Below are 12,189 nucleotides of genomic sequence, written 5' to 3' on the forward strand. Positions count from 1 at the left end.
TTAGGTTACTGCCTTGCTTAAAAGGTAGATGAGAATATTAAGTGGCATTCAACTAGTTATTACCAATGCAAGACTTTTAAGGAATACTTTCTGTTAACAGAAATGTATGTATCTGGAATGCATATCAGAAAGAAGAAAAGAAAGTTGGAGCAAAATGTAGAATGTTGTCAGTGAACTGGTTTGTTTTACACATTAGTTATTTGAATTAGGAAACATATAGGAATTACCTTTATTGTGCTCAAATATAAGATGATGGTTTGTTTACTCATTAATATCTACTATTAAGATACCTTAGCATTTTTTTAAAGATTTTATTTATTTGAGAGAGAGAATGAGATAGAGAGAGAGAGCATGAGAGGGGGGAAGGTCAGAGGGAGAAGCAGACTCCCCGCTGAGCAGGGAGCCCGATGCGGGACTCGATCCAGGGACTCCAGGATCATGACCTGAGCCGAAGGCAGTTGCTCAACCAACTGAGCCACCCAGATACCTTAGTATTTTTGACAGGATGAGGATTTAAAGGTTTTTCTCCCTCTCTTTGCTTTTTAGAGATTTTTGTTTTAATATACAGGAAGACCCTCAGGAAATCCTCTTTTCCCTGGTGCTGGGTACATGTGAAGAAAAAGACATAAAACTCATATCTTCACATCATTCAGGAGTTGTTTATGCGGCTAACAGCTGTTTCTCTTGATTCTTAGGTGATATTTAGCTAGATTTTAATCACTATTTTATAGAGTCCCTTTGATTTTAAAATTATCAGTAACAAAAAGCAAATGTTTTATAAAAACTAAATTAAGCATTTTAGGCAACACATTTATTATAAATTTTGAAATTAGAACTCTTAAACTTTAAACTCCCTAGACATGGCAGAGGGTTCAGTGACATTATGAATTATAGCTCTGTTGTAGAGTTTGCAAAATGCTTTGTAGCAGATTAACTACTAAAGGGGAGAAAACTCATTTTTATTATTGGTGCTATTAGCGTATTTAATGAAGTGGCTCCACTCTTTTGCTCACAAATGCTCATGCAAAGAGGCTATTTTAATGTAAGTGCTCATGATGTTGCTTATAGCACATTCTTTTTGATTTGGGTTTATCTTCTGATCCTTTCTAGATACTACTCATTTTATTTTATTATTATTATTATTATTTTAAATTTTATTTATTTATTTGTCAGAGAGAGGGAGAGCACAAGCAGGGGGGGGCGGCAGGTAGAGGGAGAAGCAGGCTCCCCGCTGAGCAAGGAGCCGGATGTGGGGCTCAATCCCAGGACCCTGGCGATCACGACCTGAGCCGAAGGCAGATGCTTGAACAACTGAGCCACACAAGCATCCCGATACTACTAATTTTAAAAGGTACATACATCTAGGTATGCTGTGAAGAGATTTTGCAGACGTAAGGAAGAGATTTTGCAGAGGTAAAATCAGTTGACCTCAAGATAGGGAGGTGATCTGGGTCAGGCCTGGCCTAATCACCCTAGCACTGTAAATGAGTCTAGAGGCAGAGATGGACGAAGATAGAGGAGAGGGACACAGAGATAGGAAGCATGAGAAGGATTTGATGTGCCTTTGCTGACTTGATAATGGAAAGAGCCATGTGGGAAGGCATGTGGGCAGCCTTTAGAATCTGAGAGAGGCTCCTAGTTGACAGCCAACAAGGAAATGGGGACCTTAACCTTAATCTTAGAGACTGGACAAACTGGACAAACAAGGAACTGCATTCTGCCAAGGGGATCTTTGTGCTCCAGATGTGATGAGCCATGGGCTCTGCCAGGTTCCTGATTTTGGCTTTGGGGGACCTTGAGCAGAGAACCCAGCCAGGCCATGCCTCCATAAAGGAAAGATGAGCTGATATATGGGTATTGTCTGAAGTTGCTAAGTCTGTAGTAATTGGTTATGCGGCAATAGATCATACACTGATTTGGAATTTGGTCAAGCTTAGCTTCTTTAGAGAACTAAAGCCATTTTTTCCCTCCAGCCTCATTCTTAGTTGAAAGCAAAAATGAATAAGCAGAAATCATGTCTTTACTTTGATCTATCAATTCAGCACATGAGGCCAGTACCAGTTTATGGAATCTGTTGTTTTGAGCTTTATGTTCCATTGCAGGTGGCTTTTGGCTTGTTTATAAATCAGAATGATTTCCCTTGAGACTATTGTTCTCAGCTGTCACAGTTACCCTTCACTGTGTAGTTCTTCAGCTCTCATTAGAGGGGGAAGATTATTTGCAGGGATGACCGCCATGACTCCTCCTATCCTAGGATCCGGGTACTCAGTTCCCTTTGTAATGTGACCCCTGCTTTTACCATCAAGGGGTGGAGGCTGTTTTCCCTGAAGCTCGGATTAGGGCTGGCTCTGTGCTATTTTTGAATGGTAGAGTGTCTCAGAATGACCTGGAGGCTAGACCTCCTGGGGCCTTACAGCTTTCCTCTTTCCCCCTCTTGGATATAGCTGCCCCGTGAGGAAGTCCCAGCAATCCTGCTGAGAGGCTATGTGGAGGGCATCTGAGGAACAGAAGCAGACAGCTCCAGTCAATATCTGGACTTTGAGGCCACCCAGGACAAGCTGGTCTCTGGCAGACCTCCCATCTGAAGGCAAACACATGACAGAGCCTAGCTAAGACCAAATGGAGCTAATCCCAGCTGAGTGTGATCCACATTGCCAGCCCGTAGCATTGTGAGCAAATCATTTGTTCTTATCTTAAGCTACTAAGTTTTGAGGTATTATTTTTTCCTATAGTAATAGTTAACTGATACAGATAGTAAAGAATATGACTTTAAAAATACTATTTTAAAATTAAAATTTTATTTCTTTTTTAAAGATTTATTTCTTTATTTCAGAGAGAGAGAGAGAGAGGCAGAGGGAGGAAGGAGACTCCCCGCTGAGCAGGTTGCCTGACAGGGCTCTGTCTCCCAACAGGGAGATCACGACCTGAGCTGAAACCAAGAGTTGGATGCTTAACCGACTGAGCCACCCAGGCGCCTCTAAAATTTGATTTCTTTTTGAATGGATTGTCTGTTCAAACGTCTGTGTACACAGCACAAAATTTGAGATACAAAAGAGTATACACATAAAAATGAATCTCCTGCCCCCTGGGCACTGTGAAACCTTTCTCACCTCTTTGGAGCCCTTCAGGATAATAGGGCATAAAGCAACAATTTCAAGATTGTGCACAGAGAAAAGAGACCAAAGAAGGAGATAAAGACAACATATCTTATTCCAAATTGATTTGCTTTGCTCTACTTTATGTCCTCAGATGTACATCTCTGCTTTCTTCAGTTTTCCTTAGGAGTAACTTTAAAAGGCCTCCAAATGTCAGAGCAACAATGAGGTTAAAGTTGAGTGTATGGGTGATCTTGTGGGTGAGTGTTAGAGGATAGGAAATTATCAACTATATTCTCCAATTATGTCAGGTTAGGGACTCTATCACCAATAGACTAAGTGACTCAAAACCTTTCAGAGGAGTATTTTCTTTGTATTGTATTTGGAGAAAGCAAGTGAGGAAAGGCCCTCCATGCCACCTGATAATCCATGTTAGCCCGGGAGCAGAAATCCAAGCAGAGCACAGTAGGTGCCTAGGGCACTGACCTTTCCTGGAGTCTTGTCCACATCCAGAATGTGGAATCTACAGAACATCAGACTCGGGCTGAGAGTTTGGTGTTACCTGACCTAACCCTGGGAAGTCTGCTCATGCCCTGAAAACCTAAACGCATTCGTTCTACAAATGTCTACTGTGCACCTACTATATTCCAGGCACTGTTGGTAGGTGGTATGGGTACAAACATAAGTATCACTCTAGTCCATAACCTTAAAGTTCTTCTGGGCTCCACCCACAGAAACTCCAGGAGCCCCAAACCAAACTGGATACTTGATCCTACCTGGATCAAAATTCCCCTAAGGTTCCAAGGGTGTGAAATATTCAGCCCCAAATAGTGGACTCAGTAAATGGGTGTGGGTGTCTTTTCTTTTAAGAAGGCTTTGACTCAAGAAGTTCAAAGAAAAGATTGAGCTCTTCTTACTGGTTTTGTTTAAATTATGTTTCCTGATACAAGGGCAGGGTAATGACAATGAAACTGTGGACATGTATACCCCAGACTATGGGAAGAAATACCTATTTCCATTCCGCTCAGAGGGCAGGGGAAATACTGTGTGGTCACTTGTCACATCCAGACACTCCGCTCACTGTCCTGGCCTCACAGAAGTTTGTCCCAGGTTGCTGTAAGGGGACATAACAGGCTCACTGGAGGGTTAGTGCTTTTCCAAGGTTAGAATCTAGAATTTAATGCATGCTTCTTATATTAGTTTGCTCAGGCTGCCATAACAGTGGCTTAAACAACAGACATTTATCTTCTTACAGTTCTGGAGGCTGGAAGTCCAAGATTAAGATGCTGGCAGGGTTGGTTTCTGGTGAGGCCTCTTCCTGGCTTGCACATGGCTGCTTTTTGGCTATGTCCTCTCATGACCTCTTCTCTGGGTGTCTTACAGAGAGAGAGAGAGAGAGAAGTCTCTGGTGTCTCTTCCACTTCTTATAAGGTCACCAGTCCTACCAGATTAGGTCCCCACCTTTATGACTTCATTTAAACTTAATTACTTCCCTAAAGGCCCTATCTCCAAATACAGTCACATTGAGGGTTAGGGGTTCAACATATAAACTTGGTGGAGGGGGGACACAATTCAGTTCCCAACACTTTTTATATGCCAGATACTATGTTAAGCAGGAGGTGTATATCATTACCTAATGACATATGTATCAAGTGTAAACTCTGTTCAAGGAGGATGTATATTTACAATACAGAGCAATAATTACCAGGCTGTGCTAGGCATGAGAGGGGCAGAAAAGGTCCATCCAGTTTGAACAAGTCAGGGAAGGCTTCTCAGAGGAACGGGTGTCAGAGAGGAGAGGAACCCTTGTGGGGGTAGAGTGGGGTGAAGGTATGCTAGGCAGCGGGGAGGCATGTGGAAGAGCATAACAGGCGACAGATTCTTTCCTCCAGTCTTTGTATTCACAGAGCAGGGCCATTCAGCAAATACAGCACTCTGGCTGAGTGAGGCCATGGGCGTCTGGGGGATGTAGGAAGAACACACGGAAGAGGTCAAGGTGATATCAAAAATAGACTGCCCCTACCAGGATACTGTAGCAAGGAGCTTGGACTTGATTATGTAGTAGGAATTGGGCACTTGTTCAAGGGTTTTAACTTGAGCAGATTTGCACTTGGAAAGTTCCCTGAGAAGTAGTTTGGCTCGAAAAGAGTGTGTGATTGGAAGCTGGGGAGAGATGGGAGACCACAGTGTGATGGCAGACACAAAAGGCCAACTGTGGCAGTGTTGGTGGAATGGGGAGTTGGGTATCTAGGCCTCCTGTAGGATTTCTAGGACTTGGGATTGGCTTCCATGTGGGGAATGAAGGTAAAAATCTAGGCTGGATCCCAGGTTCTGGTCTGGGAACTGGCAGACCCTCAGTTAATTACAGAAACAACAACAATGCAAGTGACAGGGAGAGAAGAAAGATGTGTAGGAAACACTATGGATAAAGTTTACACAGGTTAGTTTCTTGGGCTGGGAAGGAGCTTCTTTCTAAATCCCGTGGCAAGTGATTCCTCCCCTCAATGGGCTTCAGGGACCTAGGGATGGTCAGGCCCTTAAAGAGTTGTGGCTTTAGAGTATCTTTGGAGTAAGTAATTTGCTTACCGAAAATCATAATTGATATGACTGTTCCCTGTGATCATGACCCAAGCTGTTTTAGTCAGAAAAACTGCCCAATGAATAAAGCCTTATTCATCTCTTGCCAAGAAAATTAAAAAACTTTTGATCTAAAATCCACCAACCAGCGGGCCTCATTTGCTACTCTGAATTAGATATTTCTCATTTTTGTTCGATGTCGTCATTCAGGTACATGGTAATCTGAGTTTTAGGGTTGGGCAAGAAGCAATTTGCTGTAAGACAGCTGTAAAAAACGAAAATCAGAGAGGGGAAAAGGGAGGTGAAAAACCTTTCCTCCTTGTGCACAAATTAAATCTCCAGTTACTCTTTGATGAATGGGGACAGGGAAGGAATATGAGTAAATTTCCAGGTCACTGGGTTTCAAGCCCTGGTTTGACAGTAAATTTATACAATTCCAACAAATCTGTTTCCTTTTCCTCCCTGATTCCTTTTGAGTTTTCTTCTGTGACGTATTTGCAGGATTTCAATGGGGAGAGTCTCGCTAAGCCTCACAAGCATAGAGTGGAGATGGGGGCCAGACACCCACCAGCGAGTACGTGAGAGAGACAGAGACAGAGATGGGGAGAGGGAGGGAGAGAAAGATCTTTAATCGTGGGCCTCGTGACCCTACTCCTGCCACCTTGGAGTCCCCATTTCTGTCTCTCATCGGGTGACACTTAGTATTTTTCTTCCAACCTTCCCTCTCTTCTTTCCAAGTTTCTGAAGCCAGCGAAACTCAAACAACAGAAGGAAAACCTCCCGGAACCGAATCCCCCGACTTTCTCCGAGCTCCCGCCTGGCCTGGCGCACTCCCCTCGGGGCCGCGGCGGTCCGGAGCGCGGAGCCCGCAGCCAGCGCGGCGGGGCGGGCCTGGGCGGAGTCTGGGCGGGGCTTCCGCAGTCGCACCCCGCCCCCAGCCCTGCCCCGCCGCTTAATTCGGATGCGCTGGGCCGCGGGGTGTGAGAGAGCCGCCCTGCGCTGGACGGGCCGCCGCTGCCGTCAGAGCCGCCGCCCGCGCCGCCTCGGGGCCGCCCTGAGCAGTCGGGCCGCTGGGCGCCGCCGCGGCTGCCCGGGGTGAACGCCGGGGAGGGAGCCGCGCGCCTTTGTGAGCGCGCCGAGGTAGGTTCGCCTCCCGCACTTACTTTGCACACAAAGACTGGGAGCTCGGGGTAGGCGGGTACCCGCCGGGGAGACTGCGCGGCCGCCCGCCCAGCCCTGACCCCCGGCCCGAGGGACCCCAGGGCGGAAAGGGCCGCCGGCTTTCCCTCCCCGCGGCGGTCCGTCAGCTCGGCGCGGGCGGTGGGGCGGGGGTCCCTGCGTGCGCGGGAGGAGGACGCGCAGGGCGGTGGGCGTGCGGAGAGCCCCGGCCACCCCGCGCGGTGCCCGGGGAGGGCCTGGGGTGCAGGGCCGGGGCGTGGCAGGGCCCCGCGCCGTGGCCCCCGGCCCGAGGGGCGCTGGGGAGGCGGGGGGCGCTGCGAGGAAGGGGAGCCCAGGCGGCCGCTCCGCTCGGCTTATTGTTGCTTCCTCGGCCCTGAAAATGGAGAGACCCTGCCTGGAGCTGGTGCGCTGCCCACCGGGAGCGCCGCGCGCGGCCAGATGCCGAGCCCTAGGCGCCCGGTTCGCCCCTCGCTGCGCGGGCGCGCTCGGGGTGGTGGGAGCGGGCTGCGGGGTCGCAGCGAGCCTGTGCCTGGGCAGACAAAGGAGGGGCCGCGGGGGGTTTGCCCCACTGGTTTAAAGGTGACTGTCGCACTGTTTCCAAACAGTCTGCAAGTAACTTTTCCATTTTTGACTCTTTTACGTTCCCACTCTTCCAGTAAACCCAGCATGTTGGGGGCGTCTGCAGCCCTAGAAGTCCTAAAAACTGGGTTCCCATAATTTCTCTCCAAGCATCTTCGGGTCCCTTGGGGGTGGCACGGCTATGTATGCCCAAATTCTGACATGCTGCGTGGGGGATGGTAACAGCCCCTTCTGAAATGTGGAGAGAAATGCTGTTGAGAGGGTAAATTGCCTATCTTAATCTCTGCAGCAAGGTACCATACCCTTCCTTCCTCAAAAAAACAAAACAAAAAACTTCAGTCAACGATAGGAGAGCTAAGTTATTTGAGTAGAATGAGTATGATATTAAAGGGAAATACAGAAAAACGGGATGAGGCTTGTTAAACTTTACATTCTTTAACTTGAGGATTTCTTGCTAACAGGTATGTTAGTTTTCTCCTCTTACCACGACCCCCTGGCCATTACTTTGGAGATACTAGCTGTCCAAGTTGATTTAAGTTGAAATAGTACCCGAGGTGCCTGTCTGGAGATTCCTTAGTGGTAGGAGTTTCAGGTTTAAAACTTTTAAGTATAGAATGATGTATATTTATTATAAAAATGAAAAAATATAGAAAAGAAGGTCACTTGTGCCTACCACCCAAACACACCCTGAGGATGAAGGCATCTTAGCTTGATTTATGGCTTGGCAGCCATGGTATGATTGATTGAGAGAGAATGTGTGTGTGTGTGTGTGTGTGTGTGTGAATGTGAATAAATGAAGGAGTTACTGATTCTTAATCTTTACCAGTCCCATCAGACTAAAATATATCGAATAACCATAGTCTACCATAGTGGTTTGCCACTTTAACACAGGATTAATACCAACAAGTTGTCTGAAATGTATTTTCTTATAGCCTTAAAATAACTACCTGTACAGAAGGGGGAAGGGAAGAAATAGGAAAAACAAGGTACTTTCCACTTAATTTGGAAGAATAAACCAACAGAAAAGTTTTAGGGACTGTGTTCTTTAGATTTCAGGAGTAGTTTTGGATTGACTATTTTTTTTAAATAAAAAAAATCAGCTTATAAAATATTTAAAAAGCAAAATTCTGCAATTGAGAAGTATGTGATGGAAAGACACTCTTTGTAGAACAAGGAATGACAGAGGTTTTATAGCCAGATACATGTTTACTTCTGAAAGTAAAAAGATTTCCCGTTGAGTAGTGAGTGGTTTGGAGTGTGTGTGTTCTGTAAAAAAAAAAAAAAAAAAAGCCAAAAGAACAACACATTGTTCAAATCTAGATTTGTCACTGAATGCTTTTGTTATTACATACACTTTTTTTCCACTTGTAAAGTTTTCGGACGTTTCATTTCTCCAATTTCCACTTGTAAAAGTTTTGGACATCTTCATTACCCCATGCAAAGTAAGGAGAGGTCTTGGAGGCAACTGTGTAGGAGTAGATTGATCCTGAGGATGATGCAATCAATACTTTTCAAAGTCAGAAGAATTTACAAGAAGGAAGTTGTGGCTTTCTACTGTCAGGTGCAGTCTTCGGTCCTGTGCCTAACTTGGGGCTCCTTAATCTGCATACAGGCTTACAGGGAGCTTTTGCCCCTGTTAAGTAAGCAGTGACTTGTAAGTCCCGAGTGTGAAGTATATGGTGCCAAGTATGTCGTCCGCTGTAATGATTCGCGTTCCTTCAGAGATAAGGGGACCCTGCCACATACACAAGTCAAAAGAAACTCAAATAGGAAATATGAGAATTTTTAGATACTGTTTTTCAACCCTTCTGTGGCCTTGGACACCATAAGCACTGTAAGCAATGTAAAGCCCAGCTGGAATAGAGATCAGAGCTGAGTAGCTTTGCCTTTTTTCTATAATGTTGCTTCAAGGGGAGGAGAGAAAAGTTTGGGATTGGTCCCGTGTCGTGGACTTGCTATGGCTGTTTGTGACGGCCAGCGTCTCGCACCCCCCCCCCCCCCCCCCCCCCCCCGGCCTGGACTGCAGAATCCATTCTTAGGCTGTTTAAAAGGAGACTTGCTTTGCGTTTTTGAGAAGTGCTATGAGAAATCCTGTTCCTGAACTGTGGTAGGGTGGACGCTCTTACTCATTCCTTTCTTTGTTTAAAATGTCACAAGGTAGAGGGAGAAGATTTATACTGATTTTCTTTGGGAGTGGTTGAGGGGTGGAAGACTTTTCTCTGAAAAGAGGGACCCTAGTAGATTAGTACTGTGGCTTTAGTGTTATTAGTGAGGTCTTGTTTGCACCTTCTCTCCAGGATTCTGTGCACAGAATGTGTTTTAAAATGGGTCAGGAGGGGCGCCTGGGTGGCTCAGTTGGTTAAGAGTCTGCCTTTGGCTCAGGTCGTGATCTCAGGGTCCTGGGATTGAGCCCTGCCTCAGGCTCCCTGCTCAGCAGGGAGTCTGCTTCTCCCTCCCCCCACCTGCTCGTGCCTTCTCTCTCTCTCTCTCTCTCTCTCTCTCAAATAAATAAATAAAATCTTTCCAAAACATTTAAAAAAAGTTGTTTAAAGACAGTGATGTTAAGCGCTGTGAATTAAGGTAACTGAAAGAATGATGGAAATCACAGCTAAAGCTGAGGGGTCGGGTTTCTGACTAAAAGGTGAAGGCTGGGGAGAGGCATGAGAGGGAAATGCACGTCACTGGCTCCGGGCTGATCAGTTAAGAGCCTAGTGGTGGTAGGGGTGTGGCTGAACACAGGAAGAGGGCTGTTCATTTTCGTGTAGAGTGTGGCTGAGGGGTTGGGGCACTTTCTGGCGTGGAATCCAGGAGAGACAGGGAAACAATGGTATTGCTCTCGTGTTCTTGCTGGAGGTAAACCTCAAGGCCAGGGGGCCCTTGGAAGCCGGTTGTGGTGGGGACACGGGGTCCTGAGCTGTTCCGAAGGTTTCCCAGGAGCTGAGGGCTAGTGTCATGCAGGGGAGGGGGGTGACTGACTACAACTATGCCCAGCAGAAGGTCTGTTACAAATGAGAAGACGAGGTTTGTGGGGAACTTGTGGAAAGACTTCCCTCATGTTTTTCAAACTCCAGTGAACTGTAGGAAGGAGAACGGAGGGGAGAGGTTCAGAAAAAGGAAGGAATGTTGCCTTAACACTAGGTGGACGCTTTAGCCCTTCTGCCGAGGATTTCCCTGGAGGGGAGCAGTGGGGCCCAAGTGTTGTAGAACTGTAGCCATAGTCTGTGCTCTGTGGTGCTGTGTGCAGGGGAAGTGGGAGGGAGGCATAGTTTGGTGACAGTAATGTTCCCCCCACACAGCGAAATCTTGGGGTTCTGCGGTGTGAAGAAAACACCCATTAAAAAAAAAAAAAGAACCCCCCCCCCCCCGCCCTTTAGAGGCCTTGAAACATCAAGGGCCTCTAGGCTGTCCACAGTGCTTTTCCTCCTTATGCTACTGAATCATAAATTCCGTCATTGGACCCAGAAATCTTAAATGGGGGGTTGCCCAGCCAATGCAACCTTCTGTGTTGAGTATGTGTTGTGAAGTCTCCTCCAAAAACAGGATTGAGAAAATGCAGGTTACGGACCAGCTATCTGCTTCCTGGCTGGTTGTAGGTAGATGTGGTTTGGAGGGTTCTTGATTATCCTTGTTGTTGTCAATGCCGACTTGTGTTGCCCTGGAGCATCTGTGGGGTGCTGCCCTGCTCAGTCCCAACCCTGGGCTAGAGAGTGTGATTGGGAAATGGGATGCCTTTCTTCATGTGGTGCAGGGGAAGCCAGACACCTGTGAATCAGAATCCAGGCCCCAGCTTTGTGACCTGCAGCGAGTCACAGAACCCCTGGGAGCTCCAGTATTCTCATGTGGGAGATGAACTTAGTAAGACCTACCCCCCAAGCACGGCAAGGGCAAATGCAAGGTCACGAAGGCCCAAACACACAGTTCCCGAGACATGGGCATTAGGCTGTTGTACCATTGCCCACAGTCTTAACTCCAGTTTCTAGTAACTCCGCAGTGGTGGTGCCAAGATGCTGACCAGGGCCATGTAGGGAAGCGTGAGGGACTCCGCCCCCCCCCCCCCCCCTTCCCCTGGCTCCTCAGGATGCCGTCATATCTCAGGAGTGTTGTAAAGATAACCTGGCTTTGATAAGAGAAATGAAATGTTCTGTTATATCCTTGGACACAAGGTTTGTCATAAAAAAGTGTGTAGGAGAGAGGGCTGTGACTCTCATGTCAACTTTTCTGTCATTATTAACATTTAAAACTCAGCACACTCCGTGAGAGTTAAGGTTAAAACTCACATTTTATCTGGGCCTGTTGCATGCTAAGGAGCTTACGAAACTATACAGTCGTATTATAAACTCCTGCAGTATGAATAATCAGAAGTTGTTTATGAGTGTCTAATGTGGATGACTTCAAATTTCCATGTCCTGGAGGAAGTTGTGGATATGTATATGTAGAAAGACTTTCTTCATAATATTCTTTTCCCTTGTAACTTAATGGCATTTAAAATAGCTAAAGCTGTGGTCAGAGTTCATATTTTTCTTGCTGTTTTTAATGGATGCACAGAGTAGTGTAGTGTAGTGGCGGGGGGGCGGGGGAGAGACCTAGATTTTTAAAATTTTCAGAATCTTAAATGCAAGCTCCCCATTAATTAGTATGATTTTTTGAGCAGGTCGTTTATGTCTTGTTTTCTACTTCCTCATCTGTAAACTGGACGTAATCACCCTTGCTGACCTCTTAGAGCTGTCTTGAGGGTGAGGTGAAGCTTGCACGCTTTATA

General features: G+C 46.4%; 1 protein-coding gene across 2 annotated transcripts in view; it reads left to right on the forward strand.

The window, feature by feature from the left end:
* Positions 1 to 12,189, forward strand: part of FAM107B (family with sequence similarity 107 member B) — a 229,031-nt gene that overhangs the window by 146,940 nt on the left and 69,902 nt on the right. The window contains exon 1 of one of the 2 annotated variants that reach the window (XM_027594493.2): positions 6,644 to 6,812. The exons of the other annotated variant lie outside the window; for it this stretch is intronic. The gene's annotated coding sequence lies outside the window, so the exon portion shown is untranslated. Of the gene's footprint in view, positions 1 to 6,643; positions 6,813 to 12,189 lie in introns of those variants that run through there. 2 annotated transcript variants of the gene reach the window in all.

Source organism: Zalophus californianus, chromosome 9 (genome assembly GCF_009762305.2).
Source record: "Zalophus californianus isolate mZalCal1 chromosome 9, mZalCal1.pri.v2, whole genome shotgun sequence".
NCBI lineage: Eukaryota > Metazoa > Chordata > Mammalia > Carnivora > Otariidae > Zalophus > Zalophus californianus.